Below are 24,891 nucleotides of genomic sequence, written 5' to 3' on the forward strand. Positions count from 1 at the left end.
TTGGCCATACTACCTGGATTAATGGTACTGTGAATATGGTTTTCCTCTCTTTTTTTATTAATTGCAAATGATTAAAAAAATGTGAACTCAAGTGTAAGTCCTTGTTAAAGGTGCCTTTATTGACTAGCTAAAATAATCTAACATCCACAGATACACCTTCTGTTTAATTAACCATAATTCCTGGGTTCATAATGCTGTGAATATGGTCTTCTGAAGTGTAAGTCCTTGTTAAAGGTGCCTTTATTGACTAGCTAAAGTGATCTAACATCCACAGATACACCTATGGATCACATAACCACCACTATGGCCTTCATTTTAGATTAAGATCATGTGTACATGCTGCATGGTTGTGCTCTGGCAGAGGTGGGTCAAGTACCCAAAAATTGTACTCAGGTAAGAGTAGCATTACATTAAAATATTATTACTCAAGTAAAAGTGAAAAGTAGTCGTCAAAAAAGTTACTCAAGTAAGAGTAAAAAAGTACTTGGTGAAAAGACTACTCAAGTAGTGAGTAACTGTTTGAAATGTCAGATTTATTTTATAAATAAATGCTATCAGACAAACAAAAATAAATAAATATACAAATTGTAGTATTTTCAAATAGAATATATGTAAAAACATCAACAAAATAAGGCACAAAAATCCTAATTTCCAGATTTCAGTTTTTCACAACAAAGCTTTTTTCAGCAATACCTACAGTAAATAATATAAATATATAAACAGTGCAAACAATATACAGCGACAAGATATGCTGTAAACTTTATATTCATTTTTGCTCCAAATGGCACAGCAGCCTCAGAGAAAACATTAGAACGAGGCAACTTCAACATACAAGGCAGCTCAGTTTACCATAAATTGTATAAGTGCGCATTTATTTCTGCATATTTAGCAAAAATGTGCCATTTCTTCACTCAGTGAAGTGATGGTTAAGCTTCAGCAGCAGTTTGCTCTCAAGGTTCTTGCTGTGAAGCTGTAACTGTTTAGCAGTTAACAGGAGTCCTGCATGACTGAGAAGTCCTTCACAAGCTCCAGATGCAGGAAGAGCTATACTGATTTTAATCGACAGCTTCCTGATGTGAGGAAAGCCATGCAATAGATCCACACCTCAAGTGAATGGACATGAAAGGTACCTCTCCAGCTCCCCTGCTTCTGGCTTTCCTGACCCCATGGATCCATCATCTTAGTCGGTAAGGCTGTTGTTTGCGCTGGCCTCATCCAGCTCTGAGTCTAGGTGATGTCTGATGAAGTTGAGACCTGTGGAAAGATGTATGGTTTTCAAAAGAATTAGCTCTGGTCATTATAGTGCTGTACACTGGCAAACTGCGGATGTTTGGCAAGAAGATTTGATCACACTGGAGATGTTTTTTACTAACTCTTGTCCAAAAACAAAATCTTGTCATTCATATCCCACACAAACAGTTTGCAATTAATTCCGAACTGCTAGCCAATAGATCATCCTGTTTGGCTGTTACTCTGGGCATCACTGTATTTCTCGTCTTTTCCCATAACGTGATATAGCTCTATTTTTCTTTTGCCTGGGTGGCAGCTCTACGCTTCCGTATCCGAGGCTTTTCAATGTGGCCTCACAAAATTATCACGACTACAACAACCATGAAAAGAGTTGGATGGACATTGCTGATCAATTGCAGCTGTCTGGTCAATGTTTTTCATTAGTAATTTAGCAAAGTTGATGGTGGTAGTGTGTGTGTGTGCCTGTGTGAGTGAAAGACAGAGAGAGGGAGAGCGAGGGACAGATTTTGTATGATAAGCTTCATGTTATGGACACACAGTTTGAGCACTCAAGTCGCATCAGAGCATCAGGCCGTATAGTGTGAGACCCTGCATCATGATCTATGAACTTCTAACCCGAGATTCAATTGTACAGTTTGAGCAGGAGCTGAATAACGCGACTGAAAAAAAATCGCAGTGTTTGTCCAGCTTAATGCAGACTGTTTAAACCAAACAAGCTGCTGTTTCACATAATAAATCATGTCACCCGCAGTATTGCCTTCTGTTTTAACAGTTAAAGCAGTAGAGACAAGCTGTTTGCATGTGCGTGGAACTCTAGCGTCATTAACCAGGCTAGCTGTTAGCGAAACATTCTTTGCATCTGAGGCCAAGGGTGTTCATCCTCTTCAGCTCTAGTGTAGACGACTGGCTCTGCCATGTTTTCATATGTTTCTTCTTTCCGTGTGTCCGCTACTTTGAAACGCTTGGGCTGCTCTGCCCGCCACAGTTTCAAATTGGTCATGTGACTGCATGACCACATCTGATTGGTAAAACAGTTACTGGAAACTCTAGTGTGTTAAACTTTTTTTTTTTAAGTAACGAGTCGAATTTTGCAAATGTAGCGGAGTAAAAGTACAGTTTCTTCTTCACAAATGTACTCAAGTAAAAGTAAAAAGTAAAACTACATTTTTTTTCAAAAACTTACTCAAGTAAATGTAACAGAGTAAATGTAACTCTTTACTACCCACCTCTGTGCTCTGGACATGGTTGTATCTTTTTTATGATTCATTTTTCACTTTACATAGTGGAGTAACCAGGCCATCAGTCTAAAGGAGACAAAATAAGATTTGTTATGACAAATAGTCTAGAGAGCCTTTTTAGACAACTTCAAAGGTTGAGCTATATTTTAGGAATCTTAGGCCTCTGCATATGATAAATATATCTTGCAGAAAATATACTTTACGAAGAGTTTCTTTTTGTAGTCTTTTATCATTGTTATCAGTTTGTTCTTGATTGTTTGAGTTTGTTCAGAACTAGTTGTTTGGCAGCAAAACAGAATTCCTGACAGTGGTGGTAGATAAAACAAATGTTTGTGGGCACAATATGTGGATGTTTGTGCAGATGCCTTATAGTTCTCTCAAGTAAACATCATCTTTACATAGTGTGGTGGACTTTTGTTTGATATGTATAACTATGTACACACATATACATATATACATACACACACAAAAAAAAAAAAAAAAAACACCCAGCACGCCCCTGCGGGCGGTTTATCCTTCAAGCTCGGGTCCTCTACCAGAGGCCTGGGAGCTTGAGGGTCCTGCGCAGTATCTTAGCTGTTCCCAGGACTGCGCTCTTCTGGACAGAGATCTCCGATGTTACCCGGGATCTGCTGGAGCCACTCGCCTAGCTTGGGAGTCACCGCACCTAGTGCTCCGATTACCACGGGGACCACCGTTACCTTCACCCTCCACATCCTCTCGAGCTCTTCTCTGAGCCCTTGGTATTTCTCCAGCTTCTCGTGTTCCTTCTTCCTGATATTGCTGTCATTCGGAACCGCTACATCGATCACTACGGCCGTCTTCTTCTGTTTGTCTACCACCACTATGTCCGGTTGGTTAGCCACCACCATTTTGTCCGTCTGTATCTGGAAGTCCCACAGGATCTTAGCTCGGTCATTCTCCACCACCCTTGGGGGCATCTCCCATTTTGACCTCGGGACTTCCAGGTTATACTCGGCACAGATGTTCCTGTACACTATGCCGGCCACTTGGTTATGGCGTTCCATGTATGCCTTGCCTGCTAGCATCTTGCACCCTGCTGTTATGTGCTGGATTGTCTCTGGGGCATCTTTACACAGCCTGCACCTGGGGTCTTGCCTGGTGTGATAGACCCCAGCCTCTATGGATCTTGTACTCAGAGCTTGTTCTTGTGCTGCCATGATTAGTGCCTCTGTGCTGTCTTTCAGTCCAGCTTTGTCCAGCCACTGGTAGGATTTCTGGGTATCAGCCACCTCCTCTATCTGCCGGTGGTACATACCGTGCAGGGGCCTGTCCTTCCATGATGGTTCCTCTTCTCCCTCCTCTTTCTTGGGTTTCTGCTGCCTGAGGTATTCACTGAGCACTCGGTCAGTTGGGGCCATCTTCCCAATGTATTCTTGGATGTTCGTTGTCTCATCCTGGACTGTGGTGCTGACACTCACCAGTCCCCGGCCCCCTTCCTTCCGCTTAGCGTACAGCCTCAGGGTGCTGGACTTGGGGTGAAACCCTCCATGCATGGTAAGGAGCTTTCTTGTCTTTATGTCAGTGGCTTCTATCTCCTCCTTTGGCCAGCCTATTACCCCAGCAGGGTACCTGATCACAGGCAGGGCATACGTGTTGATGGCCCGGATCTTGTTCTTACCATTCAGCTGACTCCTCAGGACTTGCCTGACCCTCTGCAGGTACTTGGTGGTTGCAGCCTTTCTAGCGGCCTCTTCATGGTTCCCATTTGCCTGCGGGATCCCCAGGTACTTGTAACTGTCCTCTATGTCTGCAATGTTGCCTTCTGGTAGTTCAATCCCCTCAGTTCTGACTACCTTCCCTCTCTTTGTTACCATCCGACTACACTTCTCCAGTCCGAACGACATTCCAATGTCATTGCTGTATAGCCTGGTAGTGTGGATCAGTGAATCGATGTCTCGTTCACTCTTGGCATACAGCTTGATGTCATCCATGTACAGGAGGTGGCTGACAACTGTTCCGTTCCGTAGTCGGTATCCGTAGCCAGTCTTGTTAATGATCTCACTGAGGGGGTTCAGGCCTATGCAGAACAGCAGTGGGGACAGAGCATCTCCTTGGTAGATCCCGCACTTGATGGTGACTTGTGCTATGGGCTTGGAGTTGGCCTCTAGTGTTGTACGCCACATCCCCATTGAGTTCCTGATGAAGGCTCTTAGGGTCCCATTGATCTTGTACAATTCTAGGCATTCCAGTATCCAGCTGTGGGGCATTGAGTCATAGGCCTTCTTGTAATCAATCCAGGCAGTGCACAGGTTGGTCAGTCTGGTCTTGCAGTCTCGGCTGACTGTTCTGTCTACCAGTAGCTGGTGTTTTGCGCCTCTGGTATTCTTGCCAATTCCTTTCTGTGTCCCACTCATGTATTGACCCATGTGCCTGTTCATCTTAGCCGATATGATGCCTGACAGGAGCTTCCATGTAGTACTGAGGCAGGTTATTGGTCGGTAGTTGGAGGGGACCGGTCCCTTCTTGGGGTCCTTGGGGATCAGGACCGTCCGACCTTCGGTTAGCCATTCCGGGTGTCTCTCGTTAACTAGCAGCTGGTTCATTTGTGCTGCCAGACGCTCATGGAGTGCAGTCAGCTTCTTTAGCCAGTAGGCGTGAACCATGTCGGGCCCTGGTGCTGTCCAACTCTTCATACTGGAGACCCTTTCTTGGATATCTGCCACTGTGATGGTTACTGGACCCTGTTCAGGGAGGTCGCTGTGGTCTGCCCTCAGATCCACTAGCTACTGAGCATTGCCGTTATGGGTTGCGTCCTTCTCCCATATGCTCTTCCAGTATTGCTCCGTCTCCGGCCTTGGTGATGCTGTTCTCTTATTGTTCCCTTGCCACTGAGAGTACACCTTTGCTGGTTCTGTGGAGAACAGCTGGTTTATTCTCCTGCCTTCTATCTCTCTGGTGTACCTCCTCAAGCGGCTGGCCAAGGCTGTGAGTCTTTGCTTGGCAGTTTCCAAGGCCTCAGGTATGGACAGCTTGCTGTATTTCTTATGCACCTTCTTTGTCGCACCTTTCTGTAACTCCGTTAGTTGGCTAACCTCCCTCCGTGCTACTTTGATCTTGCCCTCTAGCCTCCTTCTCCATGGAGGGTACTGCCCCTTGTGGCTGTTCAACTTGTAGCCAAGCATCTCACTGATCACTGCTGCCGTATTGTAGATCAGCTTGTTAGTGTCGGTAATCGTGGTTGTAGGTATTGTCCGTAGTGCTGCATTAACATCATCTAGCAGACCTTCATGTAATCTTGGTAACCGGCTACGGGGGATCCAGGTTTCAAGCTTGGCCATTATCCTATTTTTCAGGTCAGTTCCTCTCGCACTCAACGATCCTTCTCCTATCGCACTTGGGGCTATGTACCCAATCTCGGGTGGGGGTGATGATATCTCCCCCCTGACCTGGCGTCCTGACTCCTCCTTGCCGTAGCATTTGTGTTGTACCTCGTCAATCTCTAGCTGTGAGAGCAGTCCCTTCTTTCGAATGTTGGAACACTGAGCTACTAGTTGTTTCGCCGTCATTGTGGATGTTGGGTATCGAAGAATCCATAGGTCCCTCATCCTATTCATGTAGCCCCTTCCGCCGGGGTTACTTGCGTAGTAGCATTCGGTTCGGTACGCATATGTATCGAACAATACAAAATTTGTAATTTATTTTATCAACTTTCCTTCTGACGATGTTGTCTGTGTTGAGCGCTCAGTGGATCTGCGTTCGACTACTCCGCCTAGGCTGCACTGTCGAGCGCAGATCCACTGAGCGCTCAACACAGACAGCATCGTCAGAAGGAAGAGAGCAGGGCAAGCTAGCGAGACAGAAGTTAAGCTCTCCTTGCAACATGGACCTCCCCCACCCTCATTCAGATCTGGTGTTTGGAATTATTTTGGTTTTCATGTGACGCATGACCCTGAAGGTAAGCGAGTCATGGACTAAAGTAAAACAGTATGTTGGATGTGCCATGCAATGCTCAATTACATGGGTGGGAACTAGTGTGTTAGCACAGTTAGCGCAGTTAGCTCGTTAACGTGTTGGCCGTCTAGCCCCATGCACGGGGCGATCGGCGGTAGCTCGTTAACGGAGATTTGCCGTGTTGTGGCGTTAAGGTCATTTCAACGAGATTAACCTGAAAGCACTAGTGGGAACACAACGAATATGACTGTACATTTACGCCGACATCATCCTAGTGCAAAGACAAGTGGAAGCAGACAAAAACAAGCAAGCATGCTACTAACTTTAGCCGAGTCATTTAGACAGCTGTTTAATATGCTGCTGAGAATATAGCCCAGAAGAAGCGGATAGTATAGCTAGCCCCGACGTCCCGGGGCTAGCGATTTTTTCAGTCGGGCTACCAAAATCTATCTCTTCCCTGCCTGTCGGGCTATTGTAGGAAGGAAAAATATATGTCAATGCTTTTGCATTCTTTCAGAAATGTAGCTGGGTAATTATGTCATTGGCATCGGTGAGCCACTGTCAATATGTGACATATTGAAATCGCGTTTGAATTTGCGCTTGTTTTTTTGCTTTCACTTTGCAATCGTGCGAACTGTGTATAGAGAGCGACAGCACTGATCTGTGAGTGATGATAATTTGTGCATCAATTCCTCTGACATCGTCTTATTAATCGTTAGCTTACTATGCAAACATGACAAGTGAAATCTCCCGCAGCAAGCTTAAACATATGAGAGGTTGATCGCGCAGAGAATCGCTGAGCTTATGTGAGTGCGTGTGTAAAAGCAGCAGGATATATATTTTAGTTCTGCTGAGCCAAATAAGACAGGTCAGGGTGAAGAAGTGACAGCCAAAGAAAAGCTTACCACAAAACGGAGAAGTTATGACAAATCAGACTATAAGGCAAAAAGAAAGTGCAGCTTTATGGTTTCATGGACAAAAGAATTTCTGTGGCTGCAATATGACGAGCTAAATAACCAGGGCTGCACATAAGTGGTCCGCAGGTGCGCATTCGCTGTCAAAATAAAAAACACGCACAAGGGATAGGGTTAAATTTAAAAACTGTACTTTTGAGTTAAAATATATATTTATAATTTTAATAAATGACAAATTAAAAAGGCATGAACATTTTTTTTGTATCGAAAAAATATCAAACCGTGACACCAGAGTATCGAACCGAACCGAACCGTGAATTTTGTGTATTGTTGCACCCCTAGTATATATATACATACATACGTATATATATATATATATACATACATATATATACATACATACGTATATATATATATATATATATATATATATATACACATATATATATATATATATATATATATACATACATACGTATATGTGTATATATGTATGTATATATGTATATATATGTGTATGTGTGCACTGAACATATATATTTTAACTTTAATGTAGAGTCTTAAGCACAAGACATTTTGCTTCACCGTGGTTTATTAAGGTTTTACAGTAACAGGGTAGTTAATGCTGTTGAGAGTTCGCCTGAATAACTCACTCTGAATAACTCACTCTCCAGCTCCGGTAACTAACCTCCTCCAATACACACTCAACGTCTTTCATGCAGCACAACCAAAACAGTAACATTGTAACAGAGATCCTGAACACATCACGATAAAATATTATATCATATGATAAAATATCATACGATATAATCACACACACAAGTATATGAACTATAAGTAGTTCATATACTTTGAACTACACTGAAGTGTTTAAGATTGTGCCACTTGCTGTGTAAGGTTTAATAATTAGGATTAATGTGTGATGTTTGACCGTGTCATGACCTATTGTGATAAGCCAGACCAAGGGATAGCCGGAGTCCTGACTGGCCTTTGGCCAAGACCTTGGCCGCTACCTGACCCCTGCAGCTGTGTTTGGGCACGTGGGAAAGTTACCCAGCAGCAGGGGGCAGGGATACTGATCCCTATATATTAGGGGACCAGAGGACACCCCCAGCTCTTTTTCTCCTCTGCTGTTTGTCTCTGTCCGTCTCTGTGTTGCTCTGCTGTCTGTGCTTAAGGCTGTACACCCCGGGGTTTTGCTTTGCTTGCTTTCTGCTATGTAATTCTCTTGCTCAATGTCTGTATGTATTTTTCCTGCTGTTCATATGATTCAGTGTATTAAACTCTGTTCCAAGAATTCTACTCTTTTCCAGAGCATCTTTTTGAGTGTCTTGATTTTAATTGGATCTAAAGAGGTTGGATCTCCACATTGTTGGTGGGAGAAGGTTATCATGATGGCTTCAAAATTTGCGACCACAATAGATTGTAAAAATGTATAGTTGAAGATTAAGTAGTATTGCCAATAGTGGAAGTGCATGAAGTCAAAATGTTTAAGGGATATCTCAAATCTCAGTTTCTGAGACTCTCAAATTAGCGCTAAAAGAGGTGGCTTTCCATTAGGACAAACTAGCCAAGCAGTGCTTGCCTTGTCAAATCTAAAAAATGGACTTAAGTTAACATACCAAGGTAAATCGATCTCTCACATCTCAGACAGTGGTGTTATAAGCGCCTCTCCTGTTTGCATTCCTCCTTTGCATTACTGCCATCTTGTGGCTGCAGTCAGGTGTTGCTGCCACAAACTGCGCTTGTTTCATGATCATAAGAAACTATAGTAGCTCTCTGTCATACAGGCATAGGAGACAGGATGGGAGGCAAGCAGCCAATGGCTCAGCTTTCACTGCTCTGAGATTTGTTACAATCTGTGCTTTGTGTGGAAAAACAGTTAGCATTAGCAAGCAAATGAGCCTCAGTGATTTATCATCAGATGAGTTTCATCTTGCTAACCACCTTGGCCAATAAGAGTGATGTAGAGAAGATGGAGTTTGAAAAAGTTGTTAATTACTCATTTAATATATTAGCAAGGAAAGCTCTGATGATGATGGAGAGGGGACAGCAGCTCTGACCATGTCTGCTTTAATAAAAACAGTTTGAGCAGGTGCAGACTCAGTCACCATTTTCAGATTAGCATCTATGAAAATATCTGAATGTAATTGTTAGGGTGCCTGGGTCATCGACCCAGTGTTTTGTGTTTTTTCGTTCTTTGATTTTGTTTATTTCATTATATTATAGCTTTGTCTTATGGGTTATTGGATTATTCTAAGTGTAGGTTCTCTGTGTGGGTTTTGTTAGAGCTTTAGTTTTCTGGTTTTCTGTCTGTGATCCATAGTTGCTGTCTCCCCTGTCTGGTGTATCCCCGTGTCAAGTCCGTGTCTGTGTTATGTTTCTTGTTTTACTTTGAAGGTCTGTAGCTGTGTCCCAAAATGTCGGCTGCATCCTTCGGAGGACCTTCGCGGTCTACGTGGGCCGGGTCCTTCAAAGATCGAAAAGGCCGGAAGTACGAGGCTGTGAAATGGGACGGTCTAGCCTTCAGATTTGCGTCACCGCTGTGTCGGTGGAGTTTAATAAACTCGGCCGTCTGCTCCTTGCTATCTAAAATATAACAGGACACTGGCGTAAATTCTCGACCGTCTCACACTTCTGTTTAATCAGTTTTCTGTTTAACGTTTATTCACCTGTGTGAAAATCTCGGAGGAACCCACCAGATGGATTAATAAAGTTTTATTTAATCTAATAAATTGGATCTCAGCCAAACCGATTTACTCCAGAACAAATAAAACACTGAAAAAAGGCAAACAATTACATTTTTTAATTATCCAAGTGACTTATATCATGTTTAACCTGAGTAGCGAAAGCGGGGGTCTGAAAACGATGAAGCCGGGAGTCCGCTGCTCTCGCCGGCTGGAGTGACCATTGAACCCCCCGGCTTGCTATCGAGCTGGTGGGTAACAGACGTCTCCAAAAACCTCGGCACACTTTTGCAAATATGCGATGTCTTGATAAACCAAGCAGATATTTTATATATACAAATATGTTAAAAATTTATTTTGTGGCCCAGAAAGATTAATAAGAGTAATTTTAAAACTTAGTAGCGGCCGCCATTGTTGGCAGCTGAAATTTGGCTGGGCCGCACTATGAATTCTGGGATATGGTGGGCCACGAAGGACACACCCGACCCATCCTTCAAATTCAGGGAAATGAAGGACGCATTTGTCGGCCGCATTTGAAAGAGTCGACGAATTGGGACAGCCTTCGTCGCCTGGCTGTGACGTAATCGGCCTTCAAATGCGGCCTCCGGAAGATGCAGCCGACGTTTTGGGACACAGCTTGTGTCTCATGTTCAAGTGTCTGGTTTTGCTTCCTTTGTCTCATCAGCCCTGATTTGTCCCAGCTGTGTTTCCCTTCCATCTCTCATTCCCTGATTGCTCCTCCGTGTATTTAAGCCCTGTGTTTTCCTTTGTCTGTGTCGTGATCTACCCTCTTTCATGCTGTGGGCCAGCCAGCCAGCCAGCCAGCCAGCCAGCCATTTATTTTGAAGTTTCTTACTTTTGAGTTCAGCATTAAAGCTGTTTTTTGAGTTCACGTTTTGTCTCCGGAGTCTGCACTTTGGGTCCTCCATTTCACCACTCCTGCCTGTACACTGCCTCAACATGACAGTAATAAGTTTAACCAGCTGCTTTGCCAACATTCCACCTGTATTTTTTTATTCATATTTTAATCCCCGGTGTAGATATTGACAGTTAACCATGTCACACACTGCTCAAACCTTTAAATTCATTTTTTTTTAATTAATATAGGAAAGCATCTGATATCAAGCTCAAATATTGCCTTTAATGCAATAAAAAAAAAACAATTAAAGCCATCTTTTAATAAGCAGCATCTTCAGCGTATTGTGCTGGCCACTATTTGCAATGAAATTGCTTGATACAGTATAAAGGACAGGATATAATAAAAGTTTTTAAGTGGTTTCTGTAATATTATTATTCATTTGCATCAAAAGTAAAATGAAGGGCCATCAAGACAGATCAATATCTTGGGAGTTATTTTTCATCACTTGGTTGCTTAGTTGGCATTCTACTTGTTGACCATTACAAACTGTGTGTGTGTGTGTATATATATATAATTTTTTTTTCTTCGTGATTTTCTCTGTTTTTGGCAACATTTCTAATTTTTCCATAGCTATTGGATTCATCCAATGCACCATTAGTTGAGCCCACTATAGTGAGGTTTGCATGATAGTAGATGTCCACTTTTAGGCGACTGTGCCTCCAACCTTATGGCAATGTTGGAATAATCACATATGTAAAAAAAAATCAGAATAAAACTTAAAAGATGAAAGACTGCAATTTAGACTGCTATAAAGTTAAAGTCACTTGAAGCAACTCAAAGTTTGGATTTGCACTTCTGACTTTGCGTGGTCTATCCTCCATCCCACTTGTGAGTAATTTGTTTTGGCAGGGGGATCTACTATCCATCCCACTTTCTTCCTCTTCCAAACAGAAATACAATATTTTAATATTGTTTTCTAGTCACATTGCAAGTGGCAGAGATCAAGTGACTGCTTGTGCCAACAGCTTTTTGTGGTATGGTGGAACAGAAGAGTAATACCTGCAAGCAATCTTTACATTTCATAAAGAACACTACAGTACATGCCCTTCACATTTTTTGGCAACAGCTGTTAGGTATTCACTCAAGTTCTTCATATTAATTGTCTATTTGCTGAAGTAGTCAGAATTGAAGGCATTCTTCCTTTGAAATGGTAGATTGTTTATTGTATAAATACATAGATTGCATGTATTGCAGGAATCCTTGAATATAGAGAAAACTTCTGATTGGATATCACTGAGACGTCCTCCTTTACTTTACCCACAACCTGACATGAACATTTGTCTTGATAAAAGAACAACAAGCAGTACGTTTGAATTTTACCCAAATGTTTTTTTTTTTCACAGAGAAAGTAATTGTACTTATTTTGTGTGTGTGTGTGTGGGGGGGGTGAGTGAACCAAATACAATGCCTCAAGGTCTTTTCAAATTGAAAATGTAATGACCCCCAAAAACGTTGTCCTTCGGTGTGGTATAAAGTAACACTGGTTGAATATTTTTAACCATACTATAACATTTAAACCAGTATAGGTTAGAGCTGATATAGATTTAACATATAGATTTAACAAACTTTATTTACATCGTATTGCATATAACATATAATATTATCCACAAGGTTTTACAATTGCTTTTTTTGCTCAAGGTTTTTTTTTTCCCTGACAGCTGTTTTTGAACTGCTAATTTAAAACAAAAAAAAAAGGTATATTTCTGATCCGGACTTACTGGAATTGCTTAGAAGACATCATCTTTCCCTTAGCTGATTTATTAGAGGGTTTAAAAAGGTTAAAAAGTAATCATGAAGTAGCCATTTAGTAACTAAGCCGAGAGCAGAGGTGGCAAATTATGTTCTGGTCATCCGCTGTTTAATGGTTAGAGTTTTTTATCCCGTGTCACATCTGGCTCCATATTCTATTCCTCTTCTTACTAATCACTTTAAAATATTGTAGCCTGCCCATTAGGCATTAACACAAGCAGCTCTTTTGAATGCTACCATTTACCAGGCATTGATTCCCATTGTCTTACTTAACCAGGCTGTAAATGACCTTTCAAGGAGAAAGATGATTAAGGTGATCAAGAGGGAGCCTCATGGTGTTGAATTATTTTCAACCTCTCAAGGTGATACCTTATAGCAGCCAAATAAAGACTACCTAATGACACCTAATGTTGCATGTTTCCTTTCCACTTGTGCTTTTTTTAAGCTTACATTGGGATTTTGGCATGTAAGAAGTCAAAGGCATAGGATTGACTTTTAATGAGAGCCTTCTGAACAGTTTTCTTTGCATCCGTATGCTTTTTAGCTCCTTTCACATATACAATTATAGATTCTTTTGAGACAGATTTATTGATTGATTGAATCACCAACCAATGTGTAGTTTAGCCTTAATGTTATAATGATGATTTACACATTATTAAAGTCAAGTATGATTAATGGTTGGATTACTTACATCAGCTAGGTGTCATTGAGAGTCTTTACAGGGGGATTTTTACCTACTAAAGCTATTAAAATTATTATGTTACACAGACTACATGACATACTGGATAATGTTGATTGTATTCACCCATCACTGTTTACTGCAGATGCTACAAATGCAAATGCAGCTCACTAGCAATTCATAGTACCCCCCATACCCTGTTTTTTCATACCTTTTGATATTGGCAATAATACAGGGAGTGCAGAATTATTAGGCAAGTTGTATTTTTGAGGAATAATTTTATTATTGACCAACAACCATGTTCTCAATGAACCCAAAAAACCCATTAATATCAAAGCTGAATGTTTTTGGAAGTAGTTTTTAGTTTGTTTTTAGTTTTAGCTATTTTAGGGGGATATCTGTGTGTGCAGGTGACTGTTACTGTGCATAATTATTAGGCAACTTAACAAAAAACAAATATATACCCATTTCAATTATTTATTTTTACCAGTGAAACCAATATAACATCTCCACATTCACAAATATACATTTCTGACATTCAAAAACAAAACAAAAACAAATCAGCGACCAATATAGCCACCTTTCTTTGCAAGGACACTCAAAAGCCTGCCATCCATGGATTCTGTCAGTGTTTTGATCTGTTCACCATCAACATTGCGTGCAGCAGCAACCACAGCCTCCCAGACACTGTTCAGAGAGGTGTACTGTTTTCCCTCCTTGTAAATCTCACATTTGATGATGGACCACAGGTTCTCAATGGGGTTCAGATCAGGTGAACAAGGAGGCCATGTCATTAGTTTTTCTTCTTTTATACCCTTTCTTGCCAGCCACGCTGTGGAGTACTTGGACGCGTGTGATGGAGCATTGTCCTGCATGAAAATCATGTTTTTCTTGAAGGATGCAGACTTCTTCCTGTACCACTGCTTGAAGAAGGTGTCTTCCAGAAACTGGCAGTAGGACTGGGAGTTGAGCTTGACTCCATCCTCAACCCGAAATGGCCCCACAAGCTCATCTTTGATGATACCAGCCCAAACCAGTACTCCACCTCCACCTTGCTGGCGTCTGAGTCGGACTGGAGCTCTCTGCCCTTTACCAATCCAGCCACGGGCCCATCCATCTGGCCCATCAAGACTCACTCTCATTTCATCAGTCCATAAAACCTTAGAAAAACCAGTCTTGAGATATTTCTTGGCCCAGTCTTGACGTTTCAGCTTGTGTGTCTTGTTCAGTGGTGGTCGTCTTTCAGCCTTTCTTACCTTGGCCATGTCTCTGAGTATTGCACACCTTGTGCTTTTGGGCACTCCAGTGATGTTGCAGCTCTGAAATATGGCCAAACTGGTGGCAAGTGGCATCTTGGCAGCTGCACGCTTGACTTTTCTCAGTTCATGGGCAGTTATTTTGTGCCTTGGTTTTTCCACACGCTTCTTGCGACCCTGTTGACTATTTTGAATGAAACGCTTGATTGTTCGATGATCACGCTTCAGAAGCTTTGCAATTTTGAGACTCCTGCATCCCTCTGCAAGATATCTCACTATTTTTGACTTTTCTGAGCCTGTCAAGTCCTTCTTTTGACCCATTTTGCCAAAGGAAAGGAAGTTGCCTAATAATTATGCACACCTGATATAGGGTGTTGATGTCATTAGACCACACCCCTTCTCATTACAGAGATGCACATCACCTAATATGCTTAATTGGTAGTAGGCTTTCGAGCCTATACAGCTTGGAGTGAGACAACATGCATGAAGAGGATGATGAGGACAAAATACTCGTTTGCCTAATAATTCTGCACTCCCTATATATACAAACCTGGCAGGTCTTCATAGACATATACTCAGTTTAATACATTTAATACATTTTGAAATCTATTAAAAATTTAAAAAAAAAAAAAAGACTAAACGCAAGTATGTTAAAACTGCTATGGAAAGGTTCACACAATCTACACCTCAATCACTGCACTGAGTAAATGAATGAATCATTTTTCCAAAGTGAAACCACTGAAAAATGACATGGTCTTTATCTAACCTTAAATCTTGCTAAGTAAAAAAATGCAAACACAGATGTGCACTACTTATGTTTCTTTGGGGTTTAGTGGCCATTTACTGGTTTTTTTTCCCCTCTGTTTATCTGCCCTATGGCAGGCAGGTTGTGAATAGATGGCCCACTCGATCCCTTATGAGCCTGAGCAGAAATACAGCCACACAGAGGATTAGAGTGAGAGAGGATCGGCCGTCAGATCCAGATGCTGCAAATCTGCTCCCAGCCTCACATGTGAATAGGTATACCATTGTTTAGAACACTGCTTGTTTTGCAAGAACAGAGACATGGCCATGGAGATAAATAAGCTGAAACTGAGGGTACACCAAATCTAAATCTGCTATGATACAGGATTACAAGGTTTATGTCATGCTTAAATCTTTATCCTCTGATTGTCACTCAAGATTTCCTCAGTAGCAAACTTACTAAGCCTTTAATGGTTGTGCTTTAGCAGATAATTCTAACAGAAATATGGGAGCTGTGAAGAGATGTATAGCATGCTGATGATAACCAGAGATGGGCAGTAACGCATTACTGTAATCCGATTACTTTTTTCAAGTAACGAGTAAAGTAAGGGATTACTATTGCAAAAAAGGTAATTAGATTACTGTTACTTTCCCGTAAGCACGCTGCGTTACTAAAACCATGATTTTTTTTTGCAAGAGTGTCTCATGACAATGATGTAAGCGAGTGAGACGTTCGTGACAACAGCTGTGTGCAGATCAACAATGGATAATATAAGGAGTGCGGCAGAGAGTATGCCTGTGCAGTGTTTAAAGCGTGGAAGTACTGACCTTACTTTGAATTTGATTCTGTAAAAAGTGACAAAAACATTAGCGTCCGCTGCTCACTGCATGGGAAGAAAACTTCTTTTTACAGCGAAAAAAAACACCCTAAACTTCCGAGCAAGCACCGACAGTACGCTGCCACGGGAATGTGAAACTCCCAGATCCTTCCACTAACCGCTACGACACACATGTACCAGGGCAAACCTCCGCCTGCCCCACTCCTGCTATACAGGTGAAAATAGAGCAACAGGAGCGCTGAGTCTTTGATTTTATTCATTTTCTGCTGTAAACACAAAAAATTATTTTATTTTATATGCTGGAATATGCAGAAAATAGGTTTAAATGTTAAACAAATTTCTTCCAGTCAGAGAGTGTTGCATATAATTTAATATTTGCTTCATGCGTAAAGTTAATGGATTAAAACTAATAAAACTAGTTTTAAAAATAGACTTTTTCATTTGATTACATTTTATATGATGGATTATGCAGAAAAATAGAACTGGGCTGAAAGATCTATTGCTTTATTACCTATTCAGGTTGTAAATCATTTTTTTAAAAAAAGTAACTAAGTAACTAAGTAACTCATTACTTTTCAAAATAAGTAATCAGTAAAGTAGCTGGATTGCTTTTCAGGGGAAGTAATCAGTAATTAGTTACTGATTACTTTTTTCAAGTAACTTGACCAACACTGATGATAACCTATAGTCATGTAACTGGTTTCATGGTTATGACTCAAAATGTGCTCGTTTTGGGTAATTTGATGAAGATTCTACATTGTACACTGTATTTCATTCCAAAGACACACTGTTGCACTAATGCAGTGATAGCTCTCTTACCATAATTACAACATGAAATGCCTTCAACACTCACATTAAGGTCTGTATGGAAAAATTATTATTAATTTTTTTTTCAGTGATCATCTTAATGTGACAGTCTACAGTGTAACGCATGTATTAACACTATCCGCTATTAAAAAAAAAGTAATGTATGATTGTGCCAGAGGCACTTCACGTTTTGTGATGAGGGCATAAAAAATATTTATTCATTAGGGGATATCAAAACTATAATGGGTGATTGGGGAAACAGCTGATGACTAATAAATTAAAGCTTAATTTCTGACATTAAAGTAGTGGGGATAGCTCAAGATTCAGCATGATAATCTGCCAAGTACAGTAAATAATATGGTTTTTATTTTAAGAATTTGAAAAACATTATTTGAAATAAATCAACACAACCAAACTTGCTAAAGAATGTGACCTTCAGATGCATAATTTGGATGGACTAAATCACATATCATCTATAACATAAATCTGTTTTTTCCCCTTATCACCTTTTTTTCCTTTCAAATTTTACGCAGGATATTTCAGCTGCCTACATCATCTTTGCATCACTAAATTCTGATACTTAGCCATAATCCACAAAAGAAGTTACACACTGGCTAAAAGGAATACATAATTTCTTAATGCCCACGCATTCTGGCAACCAAACCTCACATAACCCTGAAAGTTTGTCAGACCATATTTGGTTGGGCTGTACTTTACTGCCCAAACAGTGGCAGAGAGTCAGTTGGCAATATGGTTGGCAACAACTCGTCTGCTGTCACACAGCTTCTTATAAAATGGTCTCAAAGAGAAAACACTGAAAAAGAAAGAATGAATCGTTGATTTTGATAAGTTATTTGAGCCATAGTCATGATGGGTATGGGGAGGTCAAAATGGCTAATTTTGTACATGAAAAATGATTTTGTTAATATTCACAAAAATGATGTTAGTTACTCATTTCCACTGTACATTATTTAAACTAAAAATAGAAGGTAGCTTAAGTTCACTTCTTTGCGAAAGGAGTTCATTGCTTATCAAAAAAACATATTGACTTCAATATATTCTGAACTTCTCAAACAAATTTTAGCACATGACAGTTTTATCCAGTATTTCAAAGGATGTAATATATGACTTTATTTTATTTTTTTATGTAATTTTTGGCACTATAACATATGGCACTGCTTAAATTATTTATATAATATGTTGGTTAAAATCCCTTTCCTTTCTTTTCTTTGCAAGCCTCCCTGAAATCAAAGAGATAGTCTGAGGAAGCTCTGCGAAAACGTGTGCTGTCCTCACTGGAAGTATGGTTGAATAGATAGGCAGTGTGCATGTAGTGTTTAGCATCTTTTAAAAGACAGAAGCGCTTAGAAATATTTAATAACTTTATGTAAAATGCTTTTTATTGGGATCTCATTACAGATTTCATTAACCTCAACTGACTCAAAATTTGTAGTGTCTCTGCAATGAGAATAAGGGCTCTCATTAATTTATTTAGCCATTCATTCACTCCATAAGTACTTCTGTTCAACCGATGTTCAAAGCACATCTTGAGCCATAATAGAGGCAAAAAGTTTAAGTGGTTGTCTGCTGAAGTTCAAACCAAGGGCCAGAAAGTAAGAAATGTGACTTAAATCATGGTTGTAAATCAGACAGATGTTTCTTAAACTGCTGATCTACAGAGTGCTTCTTTCGTTCCAAAAAAAAAAGGAGAGACAAAGGAAGAGCATGAAAGAAGGAATTGCTTCTTGCAAGGTAATAAAATGGACAGTGAGTGTATATAATTTGTGTGATAAATGTTCATGTTTTATCATTGTTAATATCAGTACACATGATAAAAGGTACTATTTGCACATGGCAATGCTCCACGACATGATTTGTAATATATTGGTTATTTAATGATGAACTGATTTAATAACTAAGCCAGTTATTCAGTCCCTTCACTATAGTATCACAGTTAAAACATTTTAGAGTTCATTATTTTAAAGCATGGTTTTAATTTTTTTTGTTTTAATTCCAGATACATGAATGAATCAAAAACTGAGCAAAAACTGGTTAACGATGGAAACTACAAATTCATTCTTCTAACATGGGCCTTATGGGCCAAAGGAAGCCACTGATAAGCGGTACAGTTAGAGATTAGTGAGGATCAAAGTGGACATTAAATAGGATGAGAAACACACTGATGCACTAATTATCAAGTCTGTGAAATATGATGAATTGCTTTGGATTTCAGAAACAACTTTACTGTGGCGTTAGTAAAATATTTTCCATTGGCTCTACACACTAACCCAATTCAAAACGATTTGTGACTGCAAAGGAGTAAATATGGATGTGGACAATTACACAAGTGATCAACTAGTGAAATATTCACAGGCCTGCAGTCTTGCCTTTCTGTCCTATCTCTCGCACACCTTACAACATTATTTTATTGCTGCTGAGCCCTGCAGGAAATCACTTGTGATGTCTCGTACCCTCCAAAAACATCATGAATAATGAATGGAAGATCTCAAAATAAATAACACACATTATTAATGTGTTCAGAGCCTCATTTAGAGGGGGCAGCTGTAGGTGCCACAGCACCCCTTTCTCACTAAATATGTGAGCATGTAGAATCACAAAGAACACTAAACAATGGGAAGGGTATTGTGCACTTCATCAAATCTGCAATGCAACTGTAAAATAACAAAACCAAATAATGGAGAGATGGGAATTTTAGAGCGAGGAGAAGTAGGGCGAACGTTGAGTGAAGAGTATGTTGGAGTGGTCAAAAAACTCCTGGGCTTTCAATGGGCAGATGGCACACTCAACGTTTTAGGTCACACAAACACAATTTTCACCCACCATTTATTCTTTGTCTGACCACAGAGGACAGATTTATAGTGCATGATCCTGTAAATATCAGCAAAAACGACAAGAATCGCATCGAAGATTGTTTTTTGGGGTTCTGAGTTGTACCCAGTTCTCATGACCAGTGATCGTTCTAAACATGAAGGTTAGATCAGAAAAAGAAACTGAGGTTTGCTGTCTGTGCAACCGTGAAGTAGGTGGTCAAGAGGTGAATGAGGACGCAACTTAAAAAATTTAGTCAGTCAAATGATTTCTTGCTTTTGTTGCTAGAGCTGCAGAATTGCACATGGCCACCAACCTCTGAGGGTGTTTTTAGTCATCTGGCCTCTGGTTGTGCAGCGTCTTTGGGTCCTCTGGGTTATTAGGAGAATTCTTGTTTCTTGTTCTGGTGCTTGTTTAGTTTAAATCTTGGAATTTGGGAGCAAAGTAAAAATTCTGGACTTTGTGTCAAGTTGTTCTTATGCACTTTTGGTGGTGAGGTACAGCACATTTTGTGCCTGGTCTGAAATTGTGTTTAGGTGGGAATGAAGCCAACAGCTACAAAAATGCCAGGGCTCAGAGTGTCCCAGCAAAGCATTTTATTCTGATAAAATGTTGAAAAGCTTTTGTCACCGGTCACTGGTTTTGATATTTTGGCTGCTGAGTGTATAATCTATATAAAATGATATAGCTGCCAACATATGCATAATGTTTGGGCAACATTATATTATAGTTACATATGTCTACATTTTGTCCAGCCTGAGAAAAAGTTCAGGAAGTACAAACATTTTCTTTTGAGTGACTGAATGAGACACGAAGAAATACCCAACATGATTATAACATTATCTAATTGCATCCCAACACATGAATTATTCAGCTCCTGACAATGTAATATTGTCATGGAAAGGAAGAGATGTTTGTGTTAAGCTGCCACTGGCACTACTTTTTCCCTCTCTTCTTACAAAACAAAAACTTTTTTCCAAGGGCGTCATTGCAAAGCGATAATAAAAGGAAGAAAAATAAATAAAATAAAGGGCAATCATTTTGAAGCCTGCAACACCACTGTGTGTTTGTGTGTGTGTAATTCATATTGTCCTTGTTAGGCAATTATCATTTTTACAATGCCAATGGTGACCATTAGTCTGTAAGGGAGCATTCCTTGCCCTTGTCACTCTGAGAATGACTGGCCCCACACGTCTTACTCTGTACTAAAGCCACCTTCACCTCTTGCCTGATATGTGGTCTACCAGTGGTCAGCTTGAGAACAGCTGATTGGCTTGTCCAGCCATAGATATTCCAACTCAAGCAGCACTGGTGTCCTGCTGTATGATGAAATACTATAACTTTGACCACAGAGAATGTTCCTGCATACTTGTATTATAATAATAAAAAACGTTAGAAAGATCAAAAGGAGTGAAATGATATTCTCTACTTAAACAATGTGCAATCAAATAAAAATTAATGGCAAATGCCTTTAGTTTTGTTTTTGCAATTCACATTAAATGTGCAAAAATTATATTTGCTAAATTATACTAAATTGACTGAATTTCCCACACCTTTCTGTTTTTAGACACTCGACATTTTCACGTGGTATCATTTTTAAAATTGAATGTGCCAAAGCAAAACTAAATAAATAAATTGTGTAACTGTGCAAATAGCTACAGTTCGTTGCGATGGTTTAGTTAAGAATATGTCAAATGGCGTGCTTGAATACTCAAGCGATTTTATACATTAAAAGGTTTAATTCATGCTCTGAGGCAAATATGTAGCAAGAAGATTTTACTGAAAAGGGGGATTTACTTAATGATGTCTCCCTCAACTGGAAAGCAAAGAGGGCGGTGCTCTTTACTACCATATGCCAGACACACAGACAGGCAGGTCGACAGTTATGAAGACAGATGAATGATGCAACGCCTTCAGCACTGAGGGAAATGAGATCAGATGTTGACAGCTAGATCGACAGATCCCTGGTCTGGCATTCAAATGTTTTCTCACATCTCTTATTGCATGGTTCATGAATGGATACACTCTACAAGATAAGACATACTGTAACTGGCCTATCTGTAAATAAATGCTTTGCTTTTTTCCCTTTGCTCTATTATACATGCTGTATAATATACCTGAGTTTAGCATATGTGCAGTACAGCAGGTTGCCTAAGATAAACGCTTCACAAGCAATAATCTTCCTGAAGACCTGAAGTCTTTGGTGTCAGCCGCCATGTTAAAAAACTGCATCGTGTAGGCCTATTTCATAATTCATGTACAACTCAGCCAGCATTTATAAATAAGTTCTAAGGTGCTGAAGCCTGTGAGAGAATATAACACATATTAATCGACCTCCAGAATTGTCAAAGGTGTTTCTTCTCTTATCTTTCATTCTCATTTACTTTGTTTTATTTGCAGTATAGCATAGGCCCCTCTCTCCTGATGATTCTTACAGCATTTTAAAATACAAATAGACATGATATAAATAACCCAATATAAACAAAATCTAGTCTGTCATGGGAGAGCAGTCCTATGCGACAATCTGCCCGAGGCCATCATCAGAATACCATACACCTAACAGCAGAAGCGAACCAGTAGGTGGCAGTGGCGTCCCATTTGCAAGATACACATGGGAGGAATCTGTCTGTCTCTGCACTTAAGCTAAATCACTCTCTCTCTTTCTTCCTCTCTGTCGCTTGCTTGCTTGCTCGCCTGCTGGATGTTTTCTGCTACGCACGCACACACTAATAAACAACTATTTGTGTTTGTTTCCCCCTTTTTTAAACTGACCAGTGAATAAAAGGGGCAATGGTAAAGAATCGGTTAATGAATGCCAATCTTCAGGACGACATGAACGCACACGGTGAAATTTTAGAAGCTGTAGAAGTTCAAAGAGAGCACCATGAAGACTGAAAGAGAGGGAAAACAATATCTCCTGCCCTCGCTGCTCCAGTCCTGCGGTTGACGGCAGAGTCGATCCACCAGCAGTGACTGGCGGAACAGTCTCAGTTGGAGAAAGCAGCTTGTCAGTGGGAGGTAACCTACATGATGCCCCCTCCTGAACTTATCAATTCATCGTCCGTCCGTGCTGCGCCCGGCGTTTTATTTTGGTACGAAAATGCTGAGCGCACTGAGGCACTGTAAAGCGCACCGATGGATACAGCCTACTTGCGCGTCTTGGAACGGGTTATTTTGTGAAGCAGCCTAAAACACACGGCAGTCTACAAGAGAGAGAGGGGAAGCCTGGACTTGGACAACCACCCATTTGTGGATAATAACCCAAAAAAAAAAAATTAAACATTAAATAAAAAAACCTTACCCCGGTGTGTGTCACATCAATGGAGAGGCGAGGGTCGAATATCCGAAATATACAGCGGGGGCGCAGAAGTGATGACAGCCTTTGATGAACCATAACTCCCGTCCAGACAAGGTGAGATCAAAGCTCCGTTCGGAAAACATGTAAGAATAGCGCTTTTGGTGTATAACGAAGGCTCTTCACACTTGGGAGCCGCTGCCTGAATTTGTGATGGGGTTTTAAAGGCTTCTGAAGGATACCGCCTGGAATTTTTTCTTCCGATGCTGCATCCCAGAATAACGAATTTCCCTCTTAAATATGGAGAACGGAGCAATCTGAAGAGAGAGATTATCTCTAATCGTGACAACTTTATCACTTCTCCAACCTACAGGATACCCTTTCAATCACTGTACTGCGGAACTTCTTTTTATCGGTAAAACCAGGAGGGGGAAGAGAAATAAGCATCTTGAAATCCGCACTGGGCTGTGCGGTGAAATTTAATCAGGGCTGATAGCTAAGAAGCAATAGGGACTTGATGAAAAGTTACATTTGACACGTAGGCGAGCAGTCGGGTTCTTAAAATAACCCCACCTTAACAGCTCAACGTATGGATGATGGTCTACCGTAAGGTCTACATGAAAGGCTTTAAGAGCATATTATTGATATCAGAGAGAAAATAAAAAGTCGTCACTTGGAGAAAATCTTGGACCACAGTGGGCATCGCTTTGCCACGAGTTGTTTCAACAATGGCACTTGTGGGTGCCTTCTGAAATGTGCGTCTTGAAAAGGGAGGAAATATCGGATGCATTATCATCACTGTGAGAGTTAATTGCATTGCATCCGGACTAATGTTTGGATTACATACAAAGTCGTGTTGAGACGTGGAAGAAAATGAGTGTGAAAAGGAAAGGTAACAAAGGATTCTCCAAAACTGCCTGAGTATTGCGGATTTTTTTTTTTTCGATGCAGTTTTTGCGGAGGCAGCGGAAGAAGAGCTGTTCTTCGCCGGCGGAGATCTTCCAGACCTTGGCATTTCTCTGTAAATAAGTAAGTTATTGTTTATAATGTACTGGGAGGGAAAGCATATTTCTAAATGTCTTACTATTCTCTATAGTATAACTATCCTATTCAGCCCTTTCGCTCCGTTGGATGTCAAAATGCGGAAGTTTATCTTCGCTGTTTGATGATTGATATGTACAAAATCAGCACGCAGCGCTCCCGAGGTTTTGCCATTTACATTACTTATACTGCGACCTCTAACGAAGAGATATTTAATTGTGGGGTGATTCAGAGCATAATGGAATGACGCGCGCTTTCGCATTGGTGTGCTTGTTTTAACTGCGCGTCTTCGAGTGCGCAGTATCAAGATTAGATGTCTTAAACTGTTAAAAGAAAAAGAGAGAGACCGATTTGAGCCTCTAAATTAAACAGGTAAAGAGGAATCTTTGTGAAGGGAAGTGCACTTAAAGCATCTGATTTTGGTTTTTCACACTGTAACGTGACTAAACGGGGACACGCCACCTGCAATCCCTACACCCGCCTATCAATCCATCCAGTCTGTACTTCTGTGCGCTCAACCTACTTTCAGTATAGGAAAGTCTGCCATATTTTAGCACGTGTTCTTGTACGCTACAGCAACTGCGAAAAATATTTAACATCAGCCAAAACATGTTCAAGTTTAGATTTGAAAATCCAAGCTTTGGATGACTTAGCTGACGATTGATTAATGACCAAATATTGTGTTTTCTTCCTCTCCACCCTCCCCCTTCTTTTCTCGGGGTCCCTTA

General features: G+C 40.5%; 1 protein-coding gene and 1 long non-coding RNA gene across 5 annotated transcripts in view; one reads left to right on the top strand and one right to left on the bottom strand.

Moving 5' to 3' along the window:
• Window positions 1-24,891, top strand: part of LOC120729579 (leucine-rich repeat-containing protein 4C-like) — a 152,969-nt gene that overhangs the window by 77,733 nt on the left and 50,345 nt on the right. The window contains exons 1-2 of one of the 4 annotated variants that reach the window (XM_040025290.1): window positions 16,816-23,239; window positions 24,074-24,151. The exons of 1 other annotated variant lie outside the window; for it this stretch is intronic. The gene's annotated coding sequence lies outside the window, so the exon portion shown is untranslated. Of the gene's footprint in view, window positions 1-16,815; window positions 24,152-24,891 lie in introns of those variants that run through there. 2 more of the 4 variants (XM_040025288.1, XM_040025292.1) reach the window with 2 other exon arrangements.
• Window positions 954-23,226, bottom strand: LOC120729580. Its single transcript, XR_005694955.1, has 3 exons — window positions 23,129-23,226; window positions 2,478-2,555; window positions 954-1,254 (listed from the first exon to the last, which is right to left on the bottom strand). It is a non-coding gene; the product is annotated as an uncharacterized LOC120729580 (long non-coding RNA).

Source organism: Simochromis diagramma, unplaced genomic scaffold, assembly GCF_900408965.1.
Source record: "Simochromis diagramma unplaced genomic scaffold, fSimDia1.1 OVJJ01000293.1, whole genome shotgun sequence".
Lineage (NCBI taxonomy): Eukaryota > Metazoa > Chordata > Actinopteri > Cichliformes > Cichlidae > Simochromis > Simochromis diagramma.